This window comes from Hyperolius riggenbachi, chromosome 6, assembly GCF_040937935.1.
Source record: "Hyperolius riggenbachi isolate aHypRig1 chromosome 6, aHypRig1.pri, whole genome shotgun sequence".
NCBI lineage: Eukaryota > Metazoa > Chordata > Amphibia > Anura > Hyperoliidae > Hyperolius > Hyperolius riggenbachi.
The window spans coordinates 355123786-355149413 of record NC_090651.1 but is presented as its reverse complement, the minus strand read 5'-3'; positions in this window follow the sequence as shown (position 1 = coordinate 355149413).

The window sequence follows — 25628 nt, the reverse complement described above, 5'->3', positions numbered from 1 at the left end:
CTTTGTGCGTGTGTCAGGTTTTTATTCTTTTTTTAGACTTTACCCTTTTTGTTTGCCGAGCAGACGAGAGGAAGGGCGAGACCGTCCTCCTCGCCACTCTGAACTCGTGGATTTCATCCTCCCTAATAAAAACTTTTTTTTTTTTTTCTTCGTCCCAGCGGAAAGTTTATGCTGGTTATAAAATAAAAATTCTGCCGTCACCAACGCTTGACAAATAGAAAATGATGCTCTGCTGAGCAGAAGACATTCGTGTCAGCAAGAAAGAGGTGTGAAAAGAAAAAAAATGTATAATAATTCTGCAGATTAACAGGTTCGTCTTACGCCGTGAAAATGACAGCGATTCGCCTCTGCCTTCCCGGCAACTTCTACGCGGCTTAGCTTCACTTTTGTGCCTCATAAGCAATATAAGTTATATACCCAAATGGAGTTAGCTGTCAGAATAGCTCTGATATTTGCAGTTATTGAGCCGTCGCATAGCTACGCGGAGCTGGGGTTCTGTGTACCGTTCTGATTCAGATCTGCACATGATCTTCTGTTGTCCTCCTCTAGAATTACCTCCTCACATTCAGGTTTACAAGATTTTGCACGCGCTTCACCCCTCCTCTGGAATGCCCTCCCACAACACATCCGTCACTTGCCAACCTTTGCTACCTTTAAACGCTCTCTAAAAACTCATTTGTTCCGACAAGCATATGCGCTACCTTAGGCCACTTCCCTTTGTCCTAAGACCAAATTGCACTCCTAGGGCTTGATTCACAAAGCGGTGCTAACCTACTTAGCACGTCTAAAGTCTTTAGGCGCGCTAACCAGGGTGCTAAGTAGGTTAGCACCAGATTTTTCAATCAGAGTCCTATGTGCGTGCTAAGTCCCATAGGTTTTAATGGGCACTTCTCGCGGAGCGCCCTGCACTCTGTTTTACGCACGAAAAGCTCGTTTAGATGTGCTAAGGGTGTTTTCACAGGCGTGCTAACAGTTAGCACCGCTTTGTGAATCAAGCCCTTAGTAGGTATCCTAAAACATACTGCCTCTATATATTTGTTGTATACCACCCCTCCTCTTGTTCCCCCCTCCCCCCCCCCCCGCCATTCCCTTTAGATTGTAAGCTCGCAAGGGCAGGGCTCTCTCCCCCTTTTGTGTCTTGGAAATCAGTACACATTGTATTTATCATGTTACTTTTATCACTGTCATTACCAATTATGTATCTTGTATCATTCTTGTATTTTGTCACTAATTATATATCTTTTATATTGGTGCATACCATTGTCTGTATTATTATGTACTCCATGTTTGTTTCTTACTTTGTACAGCGCTACGGAATATGTTGGTGCTTTACAAATCAATAATAATAATAATAATACCGTTCCCGCCTGGGTCGCGGCTTGGACTGTAGACATGCAGATTTTTGCTTTTCTTTTAATAATATTTTAATGTGGTTGTTTGTCACTTACATTATTATTATTTAGTATTTATATAGCGCCAACATCTTCCGCAGTGCTGTACAGAGAGTATATAGTCTTGTCACCTGACCTTCCCTCAGAGGGGCTCACAGTCTAATCCCTGCCATAGTCATATGTATGTATTAGAGATGGGGCGACGAATCCGGCGAATCCACGAATCCCTCGAATATTAGGAAATATTCGAGATTCGTGGACTCGAATCCCGACGCCATTTTCCGCTCGCCGAATCCGCCGAATCCCGACGCTGCATCGCCGCGCACCCGCCGCTTTCCCCGCTCGCAAATGTCCTCCTCCCGCTCCCCGCAGCCTCCTCCGCTCGCCCGCCGCATAAATAAGATCAGCAGCCTCTCTCACCTTCAGCGTGGGGCCCGGACTCCGGAGCGGCAGACCTCCTGCAGACTTCCTTATTCCCCCTAGTGACTGGCTCTTACTACGTCATCAGTAAGAGCCGGTCAGGCGGCCACTAGGGGGAACTAGGAAGTGAAGTCTGCTGCACTGCACTCCACGCTAGAGGTGAGAGGCTGCTTCTGCTTATTTATGCAGGGGGGCGAGCGGAGGAGGCTGCGGGGAGCGGGAGGAGGAGGATATGACCCAGCTACCTACTGCAGTGTAGGTAAGGTAGCCCACCCAGCCTGCTAACTACACTGATCCCCCCAGCCTGCTACCTACACTGAGCCCCCCAGCCTGCTACCTATACTGGTCCCCCCAGCCTGTTACCTACACTGAGCCCCCCAGCCTGCTACCTATACTGAGCCCCCCAGCCTGCTACCTATACTGAGCCCCCCAGCCTGTTACCTACACTGAGCCCCCCAGCCTGCTACCTATACTGAGCCCCCCAGCCTGCTACCTATACTGAGCCCCACAGCCTGTTACCTACACTGAGCCCCCCAGCCTGCTACCTATACTGAGCCCCCCAGCCTGCTACCTATACTGAGCCCCCCAGCCTGCTACCTATACTGATCCCCCCAGCCTGCTACCTATACTGATCCCCCCAGCCTGCTACCTATACTGAGCCCCCCAGCCTGCTACCTATACTGAGCCCCCCAGCCTGCTACCTATACTGATCCCCCCAGCCTGTTACCTACACTGAGCCCCCCAGCCTGCTACCTATACTGAGCCCCCCAGCCTGCTACCTATACTGATCCCTCCATTGCCTGCTACCTATACTGAGCCCCCCCCCCCCAGCCTGCTACCTATACTGAGCCCCCCAGCCTGCTACCTATACTGATCCCCCAGCCTGCTACCTATACTGATCCCCCCAGCCTGCTACCTATACTGATCCCCCCAGCCTGTTACCTACACTGAGCCCCCCAGCCTGCTACCTATACTGAGCCCCCCAGCCTGCTACCTACACTGAGCCCCCCAGCCTGCTACCACTATACTGATCCCCCCATAGCCTGCTACCTATACTGAGCCCCCCAGCCTGCTACCTATACTGATCCCCCCAGCCTGCTATCTATACTGATCCCCCCAGCCTGCTACATATACTGAGCCCCCCAGCCTGCTACCTATACTGATCCCCCAGCCTGCTACCTATACTGTTCCCCCTAGCCTGCTACCTATACTGAGCCCCCCAGCCTGCTACCTATACTGATCCCCCCAGCCTGCTACCTATACTGATCCCCCCATAGCCTGCTACCTATACTGATCCCCCCATAGCCTGCTACCTATACTGAAGCCCCCCATAGCGTGCTACCTATACTGAAGCCCCCCATAGCCTGCTACCTATACTGAAGCCCCCCATAGCCTGCTACCTATACTGAAGCCCCCCATACCCTGCTGCCTATACTGAAGGCCCCTATACCCTGCTGCCTATACTGAAGGCCCCTATACCCTGCTGCTTATACTGAATGCCCCTATACCCTGCTGCCTATACTGAAGGCCCCTATACCCTGCTGCCTATACTGAAGGCCCCTATACCCTGCGGCCTATACTGAAGGCCCCTATACCCTGCTGCCTATACTGAAGGCCCCTATACCCTGCTGCCTATACTGAAGGCCCCTATACCCTGCTGCCTATACTGAAGGCCACTATACCCTGCTGCCTATACTGAAGGCCACTATACCCTGCTGCCTATACTGAATGCCCCTATGCCTTGCAACCTATAGTGAAGGCCCCTATACCTTGCTAGCTATACTGAAGACACCTTTACCTAGCTACCTATACTGCGGGCACCTATGCCTGGGTACCTATACTGCGGGCAACTATACCATGGATCGCACAATTCTTATGTGCAGGATTCGTTAGATTCGGGATTCGAAAGGTTCGAGATATTCGAGAACCTTTTTAGATTCGGATCCGGATTCGGATTCGAAGAAATTGTGGATTCGTCCCATCCCTAGTATGTATTGTGTAGTGTATGTATCGTAGTCTAGGTCCAATTTTAGGGGGAAGCCAATTAACTTATCTGTATGTTTTGGTGATGTGGGAGGAAATAAGAGTGCTCGGAGGAAACCCACACAGACACGGGGAGAGCATACAAACTGTGCAGATAGTGCTCTGGCTGGGATTCAAACCGGGGACCCAGTGCTGCAAGGCAAGAGCGTTAATCACAACTCCACCTGCTACATTGATACAACTACTGTATAGAGTACTTAAAGTGGATCTGAGATAAACTTTTACTCATTGCATAATTGTGTTCCTTTCATATAGTTTATAGGGCATTCCTCAAGCCAAATATTTTTTTGTTTGTTTTAATACTCTTAATTCCCTATGAACTAAACAAGCCCCACCCACAGCTTCTCCAGAGAGCCTTGGCACTCTCAGCCTTAGTAGCAGGGGCTTATGGGAGCTCAGTCTGGGCAGGAGGAGGAGGAGGTTACTAGCCAGAGATTTCAGAGGCAGAGGGGAGGAGGGAGTAGAAGAGGGGAATGGAAGATACAGATCAAACAAAACATGGCTGCCCTCATTGTTTCGCAGGAATAAATAATCATAAACTGTTGAAGCTGTTTGCAGACTTGCTGAGTAAACTATATAATCTCGAGATAAGATATATAGACAAGTTACTGGTTATGGTTAGTTTTTCATCTCAGATCCGCTTTAAGGGCTCGCTGCAGGGCCGCACAACTCAGCACACAAGTGAGCCCCTCTTTTCTGCCCACCAACAGAGCTTTTTGTTGATAGGCTCTGATCGCTGCTGGGATGCTTGTTTATTTTTTTTTACAAATATTTATATATTTCATAAATGTAACTGTTTATTATACTTTTTAACCCCTCCCTCCCCCGCCAGCCAATCCCAGCGATCGGCTCTCATAGACATCAGCCTATGTGAGCCGATCGCTCTCTGTGCCTCCCAGGGGGACAGCTGTCCCCAGTATAGCGCTGCCGTAGATCGCAGCACTGTACAATGTAAATAGATGGCGGTTTCGATGTCTAACAGTCTCCTAGCAGGAGACTGAAACTGATGGCGGAGCAGAGCTTCGTCATTCAAGCAGATATGCGCACGCATCGACGTGCGCGACCTCCTGCAAAACCCGGGATTTGACACCAATTGGCGTTAGGTGGTCCTAGGGCTGCCACCGCGTTCATGCCCATCGGCGTGACGCGACTGTTAGGTAGTTAAAGTACCTGTTTTGTGTTAGTTAGTGAATTGTTTATCCCATAGTTCACATTTTGACTCATATTTAGGTTTTAAACCGTTTACTAAAGCATACAGTTGATGGGCAGTTGTGTCTGCGTGGGTTTCCTTCGGGCAGTCTGGTTTCTGCCTAGATCCCTAAAACATACATATAAGTTAGTCAGCTATCCCCTAAATTAGCCCTGAACTATGATGGACATATGACTACAGTAGGGATTAGATTGTGAGCCCCTCTGAGGGACAGTTAAGTGACAAGACAATATATAATCTGTACAGCACTGCGGAAGATGTCAGTGCTATATAAATATTAAATAATAATAATAATATAGTAATAATAAAAATAATGTACCCCTTGTTCTAGGTACGTCCTCCCCCAGTTTATATAATAACCAGATAAATCCCCAGCATTAGGGCTTCCCCAGCCTCTGCCTCGGCCCTTTGCATATGTACTCCCTGCAGTGACTTTATGACAGTTTAGTCTGAGAACGCACTGCTGTATGCATTTTTGTCTACCACATGTCAGGTAATTTACATAACAAGCACTCGATGAGGTACAGCTGGTCTGGCAGCCCAAAGGGTCCCCACCTGGTATTAGGCAAGCAGGTCTTAGGGCCCATTCACACTAGAGCGTTTTGCCTGCGATTTTGGCAAAACGCTCAAGCGCTAGAGTTTTTTAAAGCGCTAGTGCAATAATAACCTATGGGCCCGTTCTCACTTGGGCGATTTGCATTATTCGCCGGCGATTAACGCAAATCGCCAAACACAAATTTGTATCCTGCACCATTTTCAGGCGATTTCCCGGCGATCACGTTTAGTGCTATAGAAGTGCTAATCGCGATCGCGGAAAATCGACCCAAGGGTGAATGGCGATTTTTTGCGTTAATTGACAAAAATCGCCAGAGCAAAACGCTAGAAAAAGCGCAAGCGTTTTGCGATTTGCAAGTGTGAATGGGCCCTTAGGCCTCTTTTCCACGGGTAGTTGAAAGGCAGTGAAATGCCTCTCAAACTCTCACAACTGTTACAAGTTAAATAATCGTACTCAATGCCAAGCCGCTGTAGCTAAAGCTAACAAAATTTTGGGATGCATTACAAGGGAAATAAAAACTCGAGATGCTAGCATAATATTACCCCTGTTTAACTCTCTAGTAAGGCCACATCTGGAATATGGAATTCAGTTCTGGGCACCACATTACAAAAAAGATATTGCAGTTTTAGAGCAGGTGCAGAGACGAGCTACAAAATTGATACGTGGGATGGAAGTTCTCGCTTACCAAGAAAGGTTAGATAAACTGGGTTTATTTAGTCTAGAGAAAAGACGCCTTAGAGGGGATCTAATTAACATGTATAAATACATCAGAGGGCAATATAATAGCTTGGCGGATGAGCTTTTTGTCCCTAGGCCTTCTCAAAAGACTAGATTACATGATCTGCGCATGGAGGAAAAACGTTTTAGCCATTTATTTAAGAAAGGGTTCTTTACAGTAAGAGTGATTAAGATGTGGAATGCATTGCCACAGGAAGTCGTTATGGCAAATTCTATACATGCATTTAAAGGGGGCTTAGATGCTTTCCTTGCGTTGAATGACATCCATGGCTACAATTACTAGGTAATGCCTAATGATGTTGATCCAGGGATTTTATCTGATTGCCATCTGGAGTCGGGAAGGAATTTTTCCCTTTAGGGGCTAATTGTACCATGTCTTGTGGGGTTTTTTCGCCTTCCTCTGGATCAACAGGGATATGTGAGGGAGCAGGCTGGTGTTGTACTTTATACTCTGGTTGAACTCGATGGACGTATGTCTTTTTTCAACCAAAATAACTATGTAACTGCTTGCTGCTGCCAGGTAACTGCTCACTGCTGCCTGGTAACTGCTCACTGCTGCCTGGCAACTGCTTGCATAGAAAAACTGTTTTCAACTGAGAACTCATGTTAATCAATGAGCTAGGTCACACTTGAATGTAGATTTCGCACGCAGAAAAAAAATTGACATCTTGCGCAATTTGTCAGTTTTCTCTATAAATTACATTAGCTGTTGTAAGGTAGAGGTCACACTTGTCTTTCAGTTTTCTGAAAAGTGTAGAAACTGAAAGACAAGTGTGACCCCTGCCTGAATGTTTTGGCTGATCGGCTGATTTAGGCAGGTGTCAGTTGTCTGGTCCAGAACGATGCCCTTTCGCGCCCTTTTCATTTGTTATTTTTAAGCTCCTTGGAGAAGCCTGCCATAGATATAGAATAATAGTTTTAGTGATATAGACACGAGAAGGTTATTGCAGTAAGGAATGGCTATCCGCTCACACAGAAGGGTAATAAATTACATTTATCCCAGCGGCCTCTGTGTACACACGGCACACACTGCAACCGGCAGAGAGGAAGCCAGGGCTTGGAGCTCTTCAGGGAAAACTGCTAACAAGTCCTGTGACCGGCATCCGAGGGCAGGAAGCCGCTCTCCTCCGTCCTCCAATCACCTCCCGGCATGGGAAGCAGAGGCGCCGCGCGCGGGGGAATTCTGTACAGAACTGGGTCAGCGGAAATCACCCCGATGTGTGTGTCAGGTCGGCGCTCATGTCACTGTTGGGTAAACACTATCCGCTGTAGGAGGAAGTTACTCCTCTGCAATATGGGATATACCACAGACACCGACTGGGCATTCACAACAGCTCCCAACTCTCCCTTTTTCGGAGGGACAGTCCCTTTTTAGGAACTAAATCCTTCTGTCCCTCTTTCTTCCTCATTTGTCCTTCTTTTAGGACATATCCAGGGGCTTAACAATCGATGCAAGGGATGCAGCCACAGTGGAGGCCGTTGAGGGAAAAGCCTGTGGGGGCCCGCAACTCTGGGGCCCTCCAGGGCTGTTTTTAGTATCAGAAGGGGGGCACCGCGCATGAGGGTGGAGCAGTGGGCACACTCAGCGGTGGGGAGGGGGCCTAACTCCTCCCCTCCATCACCTAGGGCAGGGCTTTTCAACCTGTGGTACCCTGCTGTTGGCCAGGTGTTACGCGAGAGGTTTGCCTGCCACTTGTCCTGGTCCTGTGTCCCCACAGTTCGCTCCCCTTCACTTGCTCCTAACTGTGCTGCCCTGAATACTTCAGACCTCAGATCAGCCAGGCGTATGGTGCACATTGATGGCACATATACTTCAAATACAGGAAGTGACATCACTGCTCACTTGTATTTGAAGTATATGTGCTGTCACTGTGCACAGTTCCCCTGGCTGTCTCTTCACTGCTGCCAGGTTACCGCTGATCTGAGTGTACCTCAGATCAGTAATAACCCGGCAGCGGTACCTGTAAGAAAAGCTGTCAGTGTACTTGAGGGAAAAAAAAGTGTGCCTGGAGGTTATTTTTCTCTGGAGGCGGAAGCCTCTGGATCCTAAAGAGGCTTCCACCTTCCTCCTTAGTCCAGGGAATCCAGTGCTAGGATCCCCCATACATCTCCTTGTCAGGGCTTGTAGGCATTTGCACATGTGCAGCTCTCTGCTCGGGCTCCAGCAGATGCAACCGAGCCAGATCGGGTCCACTCGACTGCGCAGGCACAGTGGCACACTGGTGATACCTGAAAATGTTCAGGGGAAAGAAGTGCTACGATTAGTGAAAAGGTTGAAAAGCCCTGACATAGGGCCCACCCTTCAGCGCTCCTCCCTCCAGAAATTGTGGCCAGTAGGCAGGTAACACAGGACTCACTTTTAGGGTTCCATGAAATGCAGCTCTGCACGCCACCAGTCTTTTCAGTCTGCAAAGCTGCTCACTGCACTTAAGCGGAACTTTAGTGGAAGTCCATTTCTGGAGGGGAGATCACTGAAGCCTTAGGTGAGGGAAGCAGGGCCAGATTTCTGGAAAGGCCACAAAGGCACGGGCCTAGAAAAATTCACTGGGTACATTATAATATATAAATATTGTAGCTATGAATACTATGCAATGGCAGCTTTCAGAGCAAATAAACTCTACTTTGGGAACTTGTCATTTCTAAATGAACAATAATACTTGTGCAAGAAAGCAAATGTGATAACTGTAGGGGTTATAAAAAGTAGGAAAACACGTTTTTATTGAATATTAGGTCAGAGTTTAATACCGCTTTACAGGTGTGGTCAGTGCGTATCTTAAAGTGTCCCTCTTTGTTAACTAAAAAAGTTGGGAGGAATGGTATTGTATTAGAAAATAAATATGGCAGGCTCCTTATCTCTTTCACTTCAGGTTGCAGAAAGGTCTTTTACACAGCATAGATTTTTCCCATCAGATCGACGGATTGATCGACAGCTTCCAGCCTGTTTGATCTGATGTTCTGATTCAGAAAAGGATCGATTTTGTGCAGTGCTGATCTCAAAAATCGATCCCTTCCTTGATTGGAACCAGATCGGACAGGTTGGAAATTATCGATGATTGATTAATCTGCCGGGAAAATTGCATGGTGTGTATAAGCCTTAAAGAGAACCTGTAGTAAAAAAAAAAAGCCCTCTGGGAGATACTTACCTCGGGTGGTGGAAGCCTTAGGGTCCCAATGAGGCCTCCCCGTCCTCTGTGGCTTCAGGGAATCCAGTGCTGGCTCCCCTGGAACCTCCCCCGACAAGTTCGACAAGCAGTGATTTATTTACCTCTCCGCGATCGTGAACAGGCGCACTAGCGGCTCTTCCTTCGGGTAAGGCGGAAATAGCCAAACCTGATCGTATCCGCTCTACTGCGCAGGCGCAAAGGGCTCACACCGGCGCAGTAGAACGGATCTGATCAAGTTTGGCATTTTCCGCCTTAAAGAGACTCTGTAACAAAATTTTCAGCCTTATTCCTCCTATCCTATAAGTTCCTATACCTGTTCTAATGTGCTCTGGATTACTGTAGCCCTTTCTAGTTGCACAGTCTCTGTAATATAACCAATCTTCTTTGTCAAGCTTTGTCGACCCAGAGAGGAATGTGCTGCCTCTGCTGTGATAGGGATAAGTTATACATGCCCTCTCCACGCCCCCTGCAGGCTCTGTGTGTGTGTTTGATAGTCACAGACAGCTCTCTGCTCTCAATTTCAGCTTTTCTGAGGGGGAAAGGAACTGCCCATGCTGAGAAACTGTGAGAATCCCTGACTGGAGTTCACTATGTAATAAAAACTTGTAGTATACTGTAACATGATATATATACACAAACATACCTTCCTGGTTAGCGGGCATATTTTTTCATTTGTAAGCACTGCCTAAAACTGGCATTTAAAAGCCAGGATTGCGGCGGGGTGCAGCGGAAACGGCAAAGAGGGATCCAGGAGATCACAGTGACTTGATTGGTATGTTTTTTATTGTACAAATCGGACATTACAGATTCTCTTTAACCCGAACAGAGAGCTGCTAGTACACCTGCGCAGGATCGCGGAAGGTAAATATTTCCCTTGCCGCACTTTAGGAGGCTGCAGCGCTGGATTGGCGGGACACCGGAGGACGGGGGAAGCCTTGTTAGGATCCAGAGGCTTCCCCCTCCCGAGGTAAGTATCCCCCAGAGGTTTTTTTTTTCATTACAAGTTTTCTTTAAGGTCAGTGTGATGTTTTCCCAGCTCATGCATCATATCCGTGGAGTCAGCAGAAGTCTCTACAAGCATTCTGATCTTCGTGTGTTATATAACTGTCGTTATCCCGGCTTACAGAGGCGGCTTGGCTGACTCCAGAGCCGTCTCACCACCAGCCAGTCACAAGCAATCCGCCGGCGCGCATCTCAGAGGAAAATAAGAGAAAGAGTATGATAACTCGTCAATATTTCCTGAGATAATTTACCCAGAACTAACGTGTCCTTTTATGTCGTATGAAGGTAAATAAGCGTGACACCGTCTGTATGGAGCCACGCCGCCTGCTGCGAGCATCAGATCCCACACTCTACAGAGTGAGCAGAAAAACACATAAAATTACGAAATATATGTATATACACTTTCTTTAAAAGACAACTGACCTGAGAGGGATATGGAAGCTGAAGCATGACTCCCTCCCATCTATAACAAGTGTGACCACCATGACTCCCTCCCATCTCTAACAAGTGTGGCCACCATGACTCCCTCCCATCTATAACAAGTGTGGCCACCATGACTCCCTCCCATCTATAACAAGTGTGGCCACCAAGACTCCCTCCCATCTATAACAAGTGTGGCCACCATGACTCCCTCCCATCTATAACAAGTGTGGCCACCATGATTCCCTCCCATCTATAACAAGTGTGGCCACCATGATTCCCTCCCATCTATAACAGGTGTGGCCACCATGACTCCCTCCCATCTATAACAAGTGTGGCCACCATGACTCCCTCCATCTATAACAAGTGTGGCCACCAAGACTCCCTCCCATCTATAACAAGTGTGGCCACCATGATTCCCTCCCATCTATAACAAGTGTGGCCACCAAGACTCCCTCCATCTATAACAAGTGTGGCCACCATGATTCCCTCCCATCTATAACAAGTGTGGCCACCAAGACTCCCTCCATCTATAACAAGTGTGGCCACCATGATTCCCTCCCATCTATAGCAAGTGTGGCCACCATGATTCCCTCCCATCTATAGCAAGTGTGGCCACCATGATTCCCTCCCATCTATAACAAGTGTGGCCACCATGATTCCCTCCCATCTATAGCAAGTGTGGCCACCATGACTCCCTCCCATCTATAACAAGTGTGGCCACCAAGACTCCCTCCCATCTATAGCAAGTGTGGCCACCATGACTCCCTCCCATCTATAACAAGTGTGGCCACCATGACTCCCTCCCATCTATACCAAGTGTGGCCACCATGACTCCCTCCCATCTATACCAAGTGTGGCCACCATGATTCCCTTATATCTATAGCAAGTGTGGCCACCATGACTCCCTCCCATCTATAACAAGTGTGGCCACCATGACTCCCTCCATCTATACCAAGTGTGGCCACCATGACTCCCTCCATCTATAACAAGTGTGGCCACCAAGACTCCCTCCCATCTATAGCAAGTGTAGCCACTATGACTCCCTCCCATCTATAACTAGTGTGGCCACCATGACTCCCTCCATCTATAACAAGTGTGGCCACCATGACTCCCTCCATCTATAACAAGTGTGGCCACCAAGACTCCCTCCCATCTATAGCAAGTGTGGCCACCATGATTCCCTCCTATCTATAGCAAGTGTGGCCACCATGACTCCCTCCATCTATAACTAGTGTGGCCACCATGATTCCCTCCCATCTATAGCAAGTGTAGCCACTATGACTCCCTCCATCTATAACAAGTGTGGCCACCATGATTCCCTCCCATCTATAGCAAGTGTAGCCACTATGACTCCCTCCATCTATAACTAGTGTGGCCACCATGACTCCCTCCCATCTATAACAAGTGTGGCCACCATGATTCCCTCCATCTATAACAAGTGTGGCCACCATGATTCCCTCCATCTATAACTAGTGTGGCCACCATGATTCCCTCCCATCTATAACTAGTGTGACCACCATGACTCCCTCCCATCTATAGCAAGTGTGGCCACCATGACTCCCTCCCATCTATAACAAGTGTGACCACAATGATTCCCTCCTATCTATAGCAAGTGTGGCCACCATGATTCCCTCCATCTATAACAAGTGTGGCCACCATGACTCCCTCCATCTATAACAAGTGTGGCCACCATGACTCCCTCCATCTATAACAAGTGTGGCCACCATGACTCCCTCCATCTATAACAAGTGTGACCACCATGACTCCCTCCATCTATAACAAGTGTGGCCACCATGATTCCCTCCCATCTATAGCAAGTGTAGCCACCATGATTCCCTCCATCTATAGCAAGTGTGGCCACCAAGACTCCCTCCCATCTATAACAAGTGTGGCCACCATGACTCCCTCCCATCTATAGAAAGTGTGGCCACCATGACTCCCTCCCATCTATAACAAGTGTAGCCACCATGACTCCCTCCATCTATAACAAGTGTGGCCACCATGATTCCCTCCCATCTATAGCAAGTGTGGCCACCAAGACTCCCTCCATCTATAACAAGTGTGGCCACCATGATTCCCTTATATCCATGGGCGTAGCAATCACCCCTGCGACCCCTGCCATCGCAGGGGGGCCCAGTGGCTTTGGGGGCCCCTCCCTCTCCTCAACCGCTAGTGCAGCCAATTAGCAAAAAAACCTCCCTGATTATTTACAAATACTGTATGCAGGAGCATGTGTATTTTTTTCCTGCTTCCAGACACTGCTTAACAGCAGAACAGTCTCTGCTGCCATTTGCTTGCTCCCAATCACTTGACCTGCATGAGGTTCGGGGACCAGGGGGGCCCCATGATACCATTTTTGCAGGGGGGGCCCTGATAAGTCTAGTTATGCCCCTGCTTATATCTATAGCAAGTGTGGCCACCATGACTCCCTCCATCTATAACAAGTGTGGCCACCATGACTCCCTCCATCTATAACAAGTGTGGCCACCATGATTCCCTCCCATCTATAACAAGTGTGGCCACCATGACTCCCTCCCATCTATAACAAGTGTAGCCACCATGACTCCCTCCCACCTATAACAAGTGTGGCCACCATGATTCCCTCCATCTATAACAAGTGTAGCCACCATGACTCCCTCCCACCTATAACAAGTGTGGCCACCATGACTCCCTCCATCTATAACAAGTGTGGCCACCATGATTCCCTCCCATCTATAGCAAGTGTGGCCACCAAGACTCCCTCCATCTATAACAAGTGTGGCCACCATGACTCCCTCCCATCTATAGCAAGTGTAGCCACCAAGACTCCCTCTCCCTCCCACCTATAACAAGTGTGGCCACCATGACTCCCTCCCATCTATAGAAAGTGTGGCCACCATGACTCGTTCCCATCTATAACAGGTGTGGCCACCATGACTCCCTCCCATCTATAGCAAGTGTGGCCACCATGATTCCCTCCCATCTATAGCAAGTGTGGCCACCATGACTCCCTCCCATCTATAACAGGTGTGGCCACCATGACTCCCTCCATCTATAACAAGTGTGGCCACCATGACTCCCTCCATCTATAACAAGTGTGGCCACCATGACTCCCTCCATCTATAACAAGTGTGACCACCATGATTCCCTCCCATCTATAACAAGTGTGGCCACCATGACTCCCTCCATCTATAACAAGTGTGGCCACCATGACTCCCTCCATCTATAGCAAGTGTGGCCACCATGACTCCCTCCCATCTATAACAGGTGTGGCCACCATGACTCCCTCCATCTATAACAAGTGTGGCCACCATGACTCCCTCCATCTATAGCAAGTGTGGCCACCATGACTCCCTCCCATCTATAACAAGTGTGGCCATCATGACTCCCTCCATCTATAACAAGTGTGGCCACCATGACTCCCTCCATCTATAACAAGTGTGACCACCATGACTCCCTCCCATCTATAACAAGTGTGACCACCATGACTCCCTCCCATCTCTAACAAGTGTGGCCACCATGACTCCCTCCCATCTATAACAAGTGTGGCCACCAAGACTCCCTCCCATCTATAGCAAGTGTGGCCACCATGACTCCCTCCATCTATAACAAGTGTGACCACCATTACTCCCTCCTATCTATAACAAGTGTGACCACCATGACTCCCTCCATCTAAAATAAGTGTGGTCGCCATAAACCACCCCTGTCCATAAGAATTGGGGTCACCATGAAACAACTCCCCCATCCATAAGAATTGTGGTCACCATGAATCCACCGATCCATAACAAGTGTGGCCACCACAACACCTACATATGAGGTACAGTTTCTATCAGAAAGATGCTAAGAACATAAAAGCCCACATGACCCTGGACCGCATTGCGCTGAGGGGACTGCTTCCCTAGCAGTTAAGAGGTATGGACCCTGTTCTAAACTGATATTGGAAGACAAAAGAAATTGAGAGCCCAGATGGTGCAGTGTATCGATACAATCAGTGTTAATGGTATGTATGTAGAATTGTTCTCACAAGTCTGGGTTACCCCTAAGGTAACCACTGTAATCGCAGGGGGGGGGGGGGTTGATTAGACCTGACCCCACTCGGGTTAAGAATGTCGCTCTCCATAGATGTAGAAAAAGGGGTAACACACTTCCACCAGAGGTGGACCCGGTATAAATAATTTTGAGAACAAAGGTGCCAGATCAGGATAAAACTATTAAAAACCATTTAAAAAGTGAAGTAGTGGTGGATTTACTTCCCCAAAGTAGACCCTACAGTCTGTGTCCACAGAAAATATTTTCTTTAAAGAGTCTGTCGGGCATAAAATCAAAAACCAATTCTTTATTTTTATCTGGTAAACAAGTAATAAGGATGCTAACCAGGCAATCCAAAAGTTAAAATCATTATTTCTTTTCTTGTTGATAAATGATCATTCCCCAGTTTACCTGACTCTTATTTGGTACACACAAAATTTGGTACACAAAAAGGAAGTTGCAGGGCATTCTGGGTTGTCCTTTTTTGCTTCTCTACTCCCCCTCAGACTTAACTAATGCAGCCTGATTGGCTGAAGCCTCTTTCCCTTCTGTTTTCCCCTCCCACACCTCTGTTCCTTTCTGATTGGCCAGTTTTTCTCATACTGAGAAAATGCACTTTCTACAGTGGAGGGCGGGCAATGCATACACAATCAGGCAGAGGAGAGTAAGGGAGGAAATTACATCAGGATTGGCTTCAAAATAGCCACAGTTAGGCCTGGTGCACACCAGAGGAGTTTTTCTGAGCGGTTTGAGTTTTTAAATCTGCTGCTAATGTTATCCTATGTGTCAGTGCACACTGGAGCAATGAGGTTTTGTAAAAAACCCCATAGCATTACATTGGGAAGAGCTTTTAGAGGTTTCAAAAGCTCTTCCCAATGTAATGCTATGGGTTTTTTTTACAAAACCTCATTGCTCCAGTGTGCACAGACACATAGGATAACATTAGCAGCAGATTTAAAAACTCAAAACGCTCAGAAAAACTCCTCTGGTGTGCACCAGGCCTAAAAATGGGAAATGCTAAGAAGGATTTTCTCTTTTTTACTGTAGGAAAATCACTAAACTCAAAATGTAGACAGTGCAATACATGTGTTATGTAAGTAGAGCAAGTATTTATCTACGTGTTTTTTTTAAATCTGAGATAGTATGGCTGACAGCTCCTCTTTAATCAAAAGTACTCCAAAATAGGTTTCAACGCATTTCACGGGCTGCAACCAGCTTCATCAGGCAATAAAAGGAGCTGGATAGTGGTCTAGATAGGTGTGAGTGCCTCATACCTACCGAGACCACTATCCAGCTCCTTTTATTACCTGATGAAGCTGGCTGTAGCTCATGAAACACATTGCAAACTGTTTTAGAATACTTTTGATTAACCTCCCTGGCGGTCTATTAAAACCACCAGGGGGTGGCGCAGCACTTTTTTTTTATCACGTAGCTAGCTGTTTGGCTTCCCCCGTCGTCATGGCGACGATCGGGATGATGCCGATGACGTCATCTACGTCATGGCACACAGGGGAGTCCCAATACACCCCTTAGCGCTGCCTGGCGGTGATAGGCCAGGCTGCGCAAGGGGTCTGGGGGTGGGGCGGCGCGGTGGGTAGCGGCGAATCGGCGCGGAGCGGCGGCGATCGGTATGTACACGCAGCTATCAAACTGCTAGCTGCGTGTAATTTAAAAAAAAAATATGCAAATCGGCCCATCAGGGCCTGAGAAATCCTCCGCGGCGGCTTACTCGGGCTTACCGCCACGGAGGTTAAATAAACTATTTTCTGTGAATACAGACTGTTGAGTCTACCTGGGTGATATAAGGCCACCACTACCTCCCTTTTTAAAAGTTTTTTAATTATTTTACCCAGATCTGGCGCCTCTGTTCTCAAAATTATTGATATTGGAAACTGCATTTTCTGAGCATTTATTTGTAAAGAGGGAGTATTTGGAATATTTTCTTTCTCTCCTGCTACTGCTGCATGAATGATTGGAAGGGGCAGCAAAATGTCACAGGTCCTCCTATAGTGCTCCTTTAAAAAATAAATTATCTTTGTGTAAAAATGCATTTACTGCTACCTTCCTGAATACATAAACAGATTAGATGGTATTTTTATTCTCTTTTCTCCCTTTGTTATACTTTCCTGGAGGTTATTGTTAATGGGCCCCTTTAGAGAATGGAATGCAGAGGAGGCTGGGAAATAGGCGATGCTTGTGCTCTGCGTTAAACTAAATAGCATGGCGGAAATTGGGTCCATATCCATCAGTGTATGAGAATAAACTATATAGGACAGGTCTGGGGGTGACCCCTCATGTCAGATGTTGACATCCTCATCACAACAAGCGTTGCCGATAACAGGCTGCCACGTTTAATGAGCCGCAGCCGAAAGCAGCTATATTCAAATCCTTCAATAAGATCTTTTATAATGTTGTCCTGGCAACATCCGTACGGCATACAAAGCGACCGAGGGCAATGGCTGGCTAACATCAAGCCCCTCCATCCACGGCTCTCTTAACTGGCAATAACAGCTTAATGACTGCACACAATTGCCGAGCCAAACGTATTCAAATCATCGTTTTTTTTTCCCCCATCCCTCCTTCCCAGTGCCTCTGCCAAAATCCTCTGTAAAACGCGGCATTCCTACGCTCACCGCGAGAAGGCATTATGAATTTAACCACTTCCTGCCCCATAATGTGTCACTGCCCTCTCCTCCCTACAAAATCCTAGATAATACAGTTTATTTATCTCTGAGCTGATAAAAACGCTACAGAGTTGAAAAGGAATGACAACAAACCCCTCTCCTCCGCCCAGGGAATTCAATGGCAGGGCTAATGAGTAAATAAGTGTAAAAAAAACATTCCAGGAGAAGAGAAATGTAACTGTTACAAGTGAGTAAGGTATATACAATGTGTTACTAATACATGATGAAAACAAATTAACTGTTCAAATAAACAGGAGAGATAGACAAATAAAATGTGTGGGATTAATGTACAATAGAACTGTTTACATTAACCACTACAGGACAATAGGCTTACACCCACCTAGTGACCAGGCTATTTTTTACAACTCAGGCCACAGCAGCTTTAAGGGCTCGCTGCAGGGCCATACAACCAAGCACACAAGTGAATCCCCCCCCCCTTTTCTGCCCACCAACAGAGGTTTCTGTTGGTGGGCTCTGATTGCTGCTGCCATGTTTGTTTATTTTTTATATTTGTTGTTTTTTTTTTAATAAATTTGTGTATTTTATTTATTTATTTTTCCCCCCTCTCTCCCTCCCCCTGCCAGCCAATGACAGCGATCGGCTGTCCTAGGCATCAGCCTTTGAGAGCCGATCGCTCCTGAGCCTCTCTAGGGGACAGCCGAGAGACACGGCTGTCCCCAGTACAACACTGCCATAGATCGCAGTGCTGTACAATGTAAATAAACGGCAGTTTTACCGTCTAATAGTCTCCTAGCGGCGATCGCCGATGGGAGACTGAAGACCGAGCTGTTCTCTGTCATTCAAGCGGGGATGCAATCTTCTGCAAAACCCCGCCCCAGGACTTGATGCTCTTCAGCGTTAGGCAGTACTGGGGCTGCCACCTTCCCGACGCCGATCGGCGTTAGGCGGTCGGGAGGGGGTTAAAGCTATAATGTATGAAAGTGGGTAAATTGTGTATTTTTTCACTTTTTTCCTTTTAAAATGCATAAAAAATTAGGTGATTTCTAAAAACAAATATTAGCCAAAAAAAGCCTAACTTGTCCTGAAAAAAACAATATATTGATAATTTAGTTGTGATAATTATTGAAAAAGTTATTGCCAGAGTAATCAGAGCTGAGCTGAACCGTGGAAACGACTAGGTTAGGGAAGTGGTTAAAAGAGGCAGCGTCGCAGATCCCGCTTAATTTCATTGAAGATATTTTTTTATGAAGCGCTGCCTGTGATGAAACGCGGAAAAGCCGCTGTCTCTCAAGGCGAGGCGGCTGTTTCCGCGTCCAGCATGGCGTCACAACGCGGAAAAAACGCCGCATGCCGCTTAGGCAGAGCGGCGGAATCCGCATCGGAGGCGGCTCCCGCACTCAGTTCACTGGATACATTGCAAGACAGTACTGGTGTGGCTGGGACTGATAGTCCACCAAGATTCAGACTTACACGCGCGCGAGCACAGAGGCAGAGTTTAAATAGCAGTTAGAAGGGTGTCGGCTGACCAGCTGGGTCAGCTGACAAATTCCACTGCTCTCATTGGACCAGCAATTAGGGAGGTCCTGGAAAGGTCCTAGAGTATATATACTGCTGGTTGTTCACTTGCTCTTTGTCTGGCGTGCGATCACATACGTGGGAGCACCCAGATCCGTAGTCAGATCCGCAAGTGTGCCGGGACCAGCTGGAGCTGTAATCCTACACTTAGCTAGATTTTGTTGATAGCTTAAAGTACTAGTTTGATTGTGATTATTTGTTATGACTTTTGCCTGCCTTGACTACCCTTCTGAACTCTGATCTTGTACCTTGATATTTCTGATACCCTGTTGCCGAACCCCGGCTCGTTTCTAGACTCCGCCTCAGCCTCCTGATTCTGTACCTCGATATTTCTGATACCCCGTTACTGAACCCTGCCTGTACTTAGACTCCGCCTTTGCCTCCTGTTCTTGTACTTTATCTGTCCGTGTGTGTACGACCTGGCTTGTCCGACCTCGAGAACCGACCTTACCGTTAGAGGCGGTTCCTCGCTCTGTTAGCGACCTTTCCTCCTGAGGGTCACTTCCAGACATCCTTCCTACTGTCAGTCTGACTCCTCCCGTCTTGGAGAGCTCAGGTCTGCAGAAGGAATCTGTGCAGTACTCCTTGCTGCACTGAGGTCTAGTCCTCAAAGTGTTACTGTTACACCAAACACTACACTCTACTCAGGTGAACAGAGGTTAGCTAGTATATCGGATTATCGGTGAGACTGCAGATCACTTATAATCTGGTATATATCTGTATTCCCAGTGATACTGCAGATCACCGGTAATCAGATCCTCTCTGTGCTTCACCGATCGTTACAGAACGCCAGACCAAATACAAAATGGACGCAAACACTGATTGTCTGAGTGTACTTGCCACTTCGGTGGACAACATCAATCAAGTACTGGGCGCCCACATAACTCTTATTGATGCCCTATCAGGGTCTGTACAAACCCTCCAGACATCAGTGAATCATGTGCGATCCTCTCCTAGCTCTGACATACGTATGCCTGTACCTGAAAGCTTTTCCGGCCACAGATCTGACTTCCGGAATTTTAGGAGTAGAGTATTGTCCTATTTTGAGTTGAGACCCCAATCTTCGGGTACTGAGACCCAGAGGGTCACGTTTATAAAGACTTTGTTGTCTGGCGACTCCCAGTCTTGGGCATATAGCCTGCCCGCCGGAGACAAAGCTCTTACCTCTGTAGAGGAATTCTTTAAAGCTATGGCAGTAATTTACGACGATTCGGACCTTGCTTCGACTTCTGAGCGGAAGCTCAAGCTTTTGCGTCAAGGCGAAGGTCCGGTCGAAGATTACGCGGCCGAGTTTAGGAGGTGGTCAGTTACGGCCAGGTGGGACACTTATGCCCTATTAGATCGTTTCTTGTCAGGGCTGTCCGATGAGGTCTCTGATTTGATGTTAAGCCAGCCCGAGCCCAGAACAGTCGATGAGGCCATCTCAGCGGCCATCCGAATCGACCGCAGGCTGCGCTACCAAAAACAGACCAGGGGTAGTTCCCGTGTCAGAGGGGTATCTTACACTACGGTCCCAGTGACTCCACCTCCTACTATTTCACCTTCTCCCGTCTTGCCTCCATCCGAGCCGATACAGATTGCTCGGTCAAAATTGACCCAGGTAGAGCGAAGACGGAGAATGACCGAACAGCTGTGTCTGTACTGTGCTGAAGGGGGGCATATAGTACAGAACTGCCCTAACAAGCCGGGAAGATGCTACCGTTTAGGAGTGGTAGGGGGTAGCACCCTAGGTGCCCGGCTCATACCCTTAAACGAAAAACGTTTGCTCCTTCCATGTATGATTACATGGGGGGACAAATCTGAAGCCACAGAAGCCTTTGTTGATTCTGGCTCCGCGGCTAACTTTATGAGTTCAGAGTTCGCAGAAAAGTTGGGCATTCCGCTCACCCCAGTAAAACCACCTATCCAGGTTACTGCTGTGGACGACTCCCCGCTGCAAAGGGACCGTCCGCTGTCTCAGACACCAGAGGTGGAAGTCACTATTGGGGTTCTGCATAACGAAAGTCTAAGTTTCTTTGTATTACACATGACCACCTCCACAATTGTTTTAGGAATGCCCTGGCTGCAGCTCCATTCGCCACAGATTAATTGGGCTACAGGACAATTAACTAGTTGGTCAGACTTCTGTTCCCAACAGTGTCTAGGGAAGGTGACGTTAGGTCAGACCAAGTTGCATGTGGAGGGGGTTCCCGAGCAATACTCCGAGTTCTCGGATGTATTCTGTCCCAAGGCTGCTGACAAGTTACCTCCTCATCGCCCTTTCGATTGCCCCATCGATCTCCGTGCCGGTTGTATGCCCCCTAGGGGTCACCTGTATAATTTGTCTGGACCAGAGAAAATAGCGATGCAGGAGTACATTCGTGACAATTTAGCCAAAGGGTTCATTCGCCCCTCCCGGTCGCCTGCAGGGGCCGGATTCTTTTTTGTTAAGAAAAAAGACGGAGGGCTGCGACCATGCATCGACTACCGTGGCCTGAATAAAATCACGGTGAAGAATCGTTATCCGTTACCATTGATAGACGATTTATTTACGCAAGTCACCAACGCTAAGATCTTTTCAAAATTAGATCTGAGGGGTGCATACAACCTGGTCCGCATTAGAAAGGGTGATGAATGGAAGACGGCCTTCAACACTCCCGACGGGCATTAAGAGTACTTAGTGATGCCCTTCGGGTTGTGCAATGCGCCAGCCGTCTTTCAAGAATTAATCAACGAGGTATTCAGGGAGGTGTTGGGTAGGTTTGTACTAGTTTACCTTGACGATATACTAATCTATTCCAACAACCTCCCCGAGCACAGGGTCCACGTTAAATTCGTGTTGGACAAATTGAGGCAAAATATGCTGTATGCCAAGGTGGAAAAATGTATTTTCGAGGTGACCACTGTCACATTTTTAGGGTATGTGATCTCCACCTCAGGCCTGTCAATGGATCCTGCCAAGGTCACAGCTGTCCTGGAATGGCCACAGCCAGTGGGGTTGAAGCCCCTGCAAAGATTTTTAGGTTTTGCGAATTACTATAGGAGGTTCATAAAGGGATACTCCACGATGATTGCCCCTCTTACCAGTCTCACAAAAAAGGGGGCAGATACCAACCACTGGTCTCCTGAGGCTGTGGCAGCTTTTTCTCACTTGAAAAAATTGTTTTGCTCTGCACCCATATTGAGACACGTAGACACCTCTTACCCATTCATTGTGGAGGTTGATGCCTCAGAAGTTGGAGTAGGGGCTGTGCTGTCTCAACGCTCTGGGCTGCAGGGAAGGTTGCACCCGTGTGCCTATTTCTCTCGGAGGTTTTCACCGGCAGAGAAAAACTACGACATAGGCAACCGGGAACTTCTGGCCATTAAATTGGCATTTGAAGAATGGCGCCACTGGTTAGAAGGGGCAGAACACACGATCACGGTGTATACTGATCACAAGAATCTGGAATACATCGAGGGGGCTAAGAGACTAAGTCCCCGACAGGCCCGTTGGTCGTTATTTTTTACGAGGTTCAGATTTATTATCACATACACTCCAGGCAGCAAAAACATCAAGGCAGATGCCCTGTCCAGATGTTTCGAATTAGAGACAGCACAGCCCCCCGCTCCTGAGTCCATCATCCCGCAGAGGCTGGTGTTAGCAGCCACAGAGACCTGGGAGGATTGGACAAAGGTTTTGGGTCCCTTTCAGCAGGATGTCCCTGAGGGAAAACCGGAGGGGGTCTTGTTTATCCCACTGTTTTTTCGTCTACAGGTCTTACAAATGTTTCACGCCCATAAGAGTGCTGGTCACCCTGGTGCTGCCAGAACGCAGGATCTGATTGCCAGGTGTGCTTGGTGGCCTTCTATGGCATCAGACTGCAAGGAATATGTCAGGGAATGTGCGGTATGTGCCAAAAGTAAACCCTCCCGGCAGGCACCTGTCGGTACCTTACAGCCTTTACCCGCCCCGAGTGAACCATGGACCCACTTGTCCATGGATTTTGTGGGTGAGCTCCCCAGGTCTGAAGGCATGTCGGTCATTTGGGTGGTAGTCGACCGCTTCAGCAAAATGGCCCATTTTGTGCCTTTGAAAGGACTCCCCTCGGCCCAAGAATTGGCTGACCTATTCATCGTCCACATTTTCCGGCTGCACGGCATTCCGGAGAACATTGTGTCCGATCGGGGAGTCCAATTTATCTCTAAATTCTGGAGGGCATTTTGCCACCAAATGGGCATGAAGCTGTCTTTCTCGTCAGGCTACCACCCACAGACGAATGGGCAGACTGAACGAATTAATCAGTCTTTAGAACAGTTTTTAAGATGTTACGTTGCGGAGGCACAGAATGACTGGGTGAAGTTTCTGGCTTTTGCAGAATTTGCGCAGAATAATTTAAAGAGTTCTTCTTCTGGTTTTTCCCCGTTCCAGATTGTGACAGGGAGGTCGCCCAAGTTCTCCCCTTTGCCAGTTGCCTCTTCTCCGTTCCCAGCACTGGAGGATTGGCAGAGGTCACTCAGGGACAATTGGGGAATTGTTAGAGATAATTTGCAGAAAGCGTTCCAAAGTCAAAAGGGTCAAGCGGACAAGAGACGTTCCATGGAATGGAAGTTTCAGCCAGGGGATTTAGTCTGGGTGTCCACACGTCACTTGACCCTGAAGCAGCCTTCTGCCAAACTGGGCCCCAGGTTTGTGGGTCCGTTTTCTGTGACCAAAAAGATCAACAACGTCACTTATACCGTTGATCTCCCCGCCAGCATGCGTGGGGTGAGATCATTTCACGTATCCCTGCTCAAACCTGCAGTCCATGTGGGCCCTACTCCTCCTCCTCCTGTCCTGGTGGATAGTCATCCTGAGTTCGAAATAGAGAAAATTTTGGACTCTCGCATTGTCCAGAACTCGGTACAGTATCTGGTACACTGGAAGGGATATGGCATTGAGGAGAGACAGTGGGTACCGGGGACTCGCATGCATGCGGATGAGTTGAGGAAAGAGTTTCATGCCTTACACCCCGAGAAGCCTGGTAGGAGTTGTCCGGAGTCCACTCCTCGAGGGGGGGGTACTGTGATGAAACGCGGAAAAGCCGCTGTCTCTCAAGGCGAGGCGGCTGTTTCCGCGTCCAGCATGGCGTCACAACGCGGAAAAAACGCCGCATGCCGCTTAGGCAGAGCGGCGGAATCCGCATCGGAGGCGGCTCCCGCACTCAGTTCACTGGATACATTGCAAGACAGTACTGGTGTGGCTGGGACTGATAGTCCACCAAGATTCAGACTTACACGCGCGCGAGCACAGAGGCAGAGTTTAAATAGCAGTTAGAAGGGTGTCGGCTGACCAGCTGGGTCAGCTGACAAATTCCACTGCTCTCATTGGACCAGCAATTAGGGAGGTCCTGGAAAGGTCCTAGAGTATATATACTGCTGGTTGTTCACTTGCTCTTTGTCTGGCGTGCGATCACATACGTGGGAGCACCCAGATCCGTAGTCAGATCCGCAAGTGTGCCGGGACCAGCTGGAGCTGTAATCCTACACTTAGCTAGATTTTGTTGATAGCTTAAAGTACTAGTTTGATTGTGATTATTTGTTATGACTTTTGCCTGCCTTGACTACCCTTCTGAACTCTGATCTTGTACCTTGATATTTCTGATACCCTGTTGCCGAACCCTGGCTCGTTTCTAGACTCCGCCTCAGCCTCCTGATTCTGTACCTCGATATTTCTGATACCCCGTTACTGAACCCTGCCTGTACTTAGACTCCGCCTTTGCCTCCTGTTCTTGTACTTTATCTGTCCGTGTGTGTACGACCTGGCTTGTCCGACCTCGAGAACCGACCTTACCGTTAGAGGCGGTTCCTCGCTCTGTTAGCGACCTTTCCTCCTGAGGGTCACTTCCAGACATCCTTCCTACTGTCAGTCTGACTCCTCCCGTCTTGGAGAGCTCAGGTCTGCAGAAGGAATCTGTGCAGTACTCCTTGCTGCACTGAGGTCTAGTCCTCAAAGTGTTACTGTTACACCAAACACTACACTCTACTCAGGTGAACAGAGGTTAGCTAGTATATCGGATTATCGGTGAGACTGCAGATCACTTATAATCTGGTATATATCTGTATTCCCAGTGATACTGCAGATCACCGGTAATCAGATCCTCTCTGTGCTTCACCGATCGTTACACTGCCCTTCCCAGATGAAGAAATATTTGCGAGATAAACCTCGGACGGCGTGAATGGAAGGCGCGCGAGAATGGAATTGAAATGCCCAATCACTCGGAAACTTGATTTTCCTTTAAATATATGTAATCATTTAGTTCTTATGAAGCTCTGGATGGCTGCACGCTCTGCGGGCGGAGAGAGATTTTGTGTACTCGGAAAGAGCTGAGATCTGGGGAGTCTACAGTCTGGCGTGATAATCCTCTCGCATCCGCCAAGCTCATATTAATATATTACGTGAAAGGGGCCTCTTTTTTTACAGTTCATTACTTTTTGGCAAATTTGCCACCATTT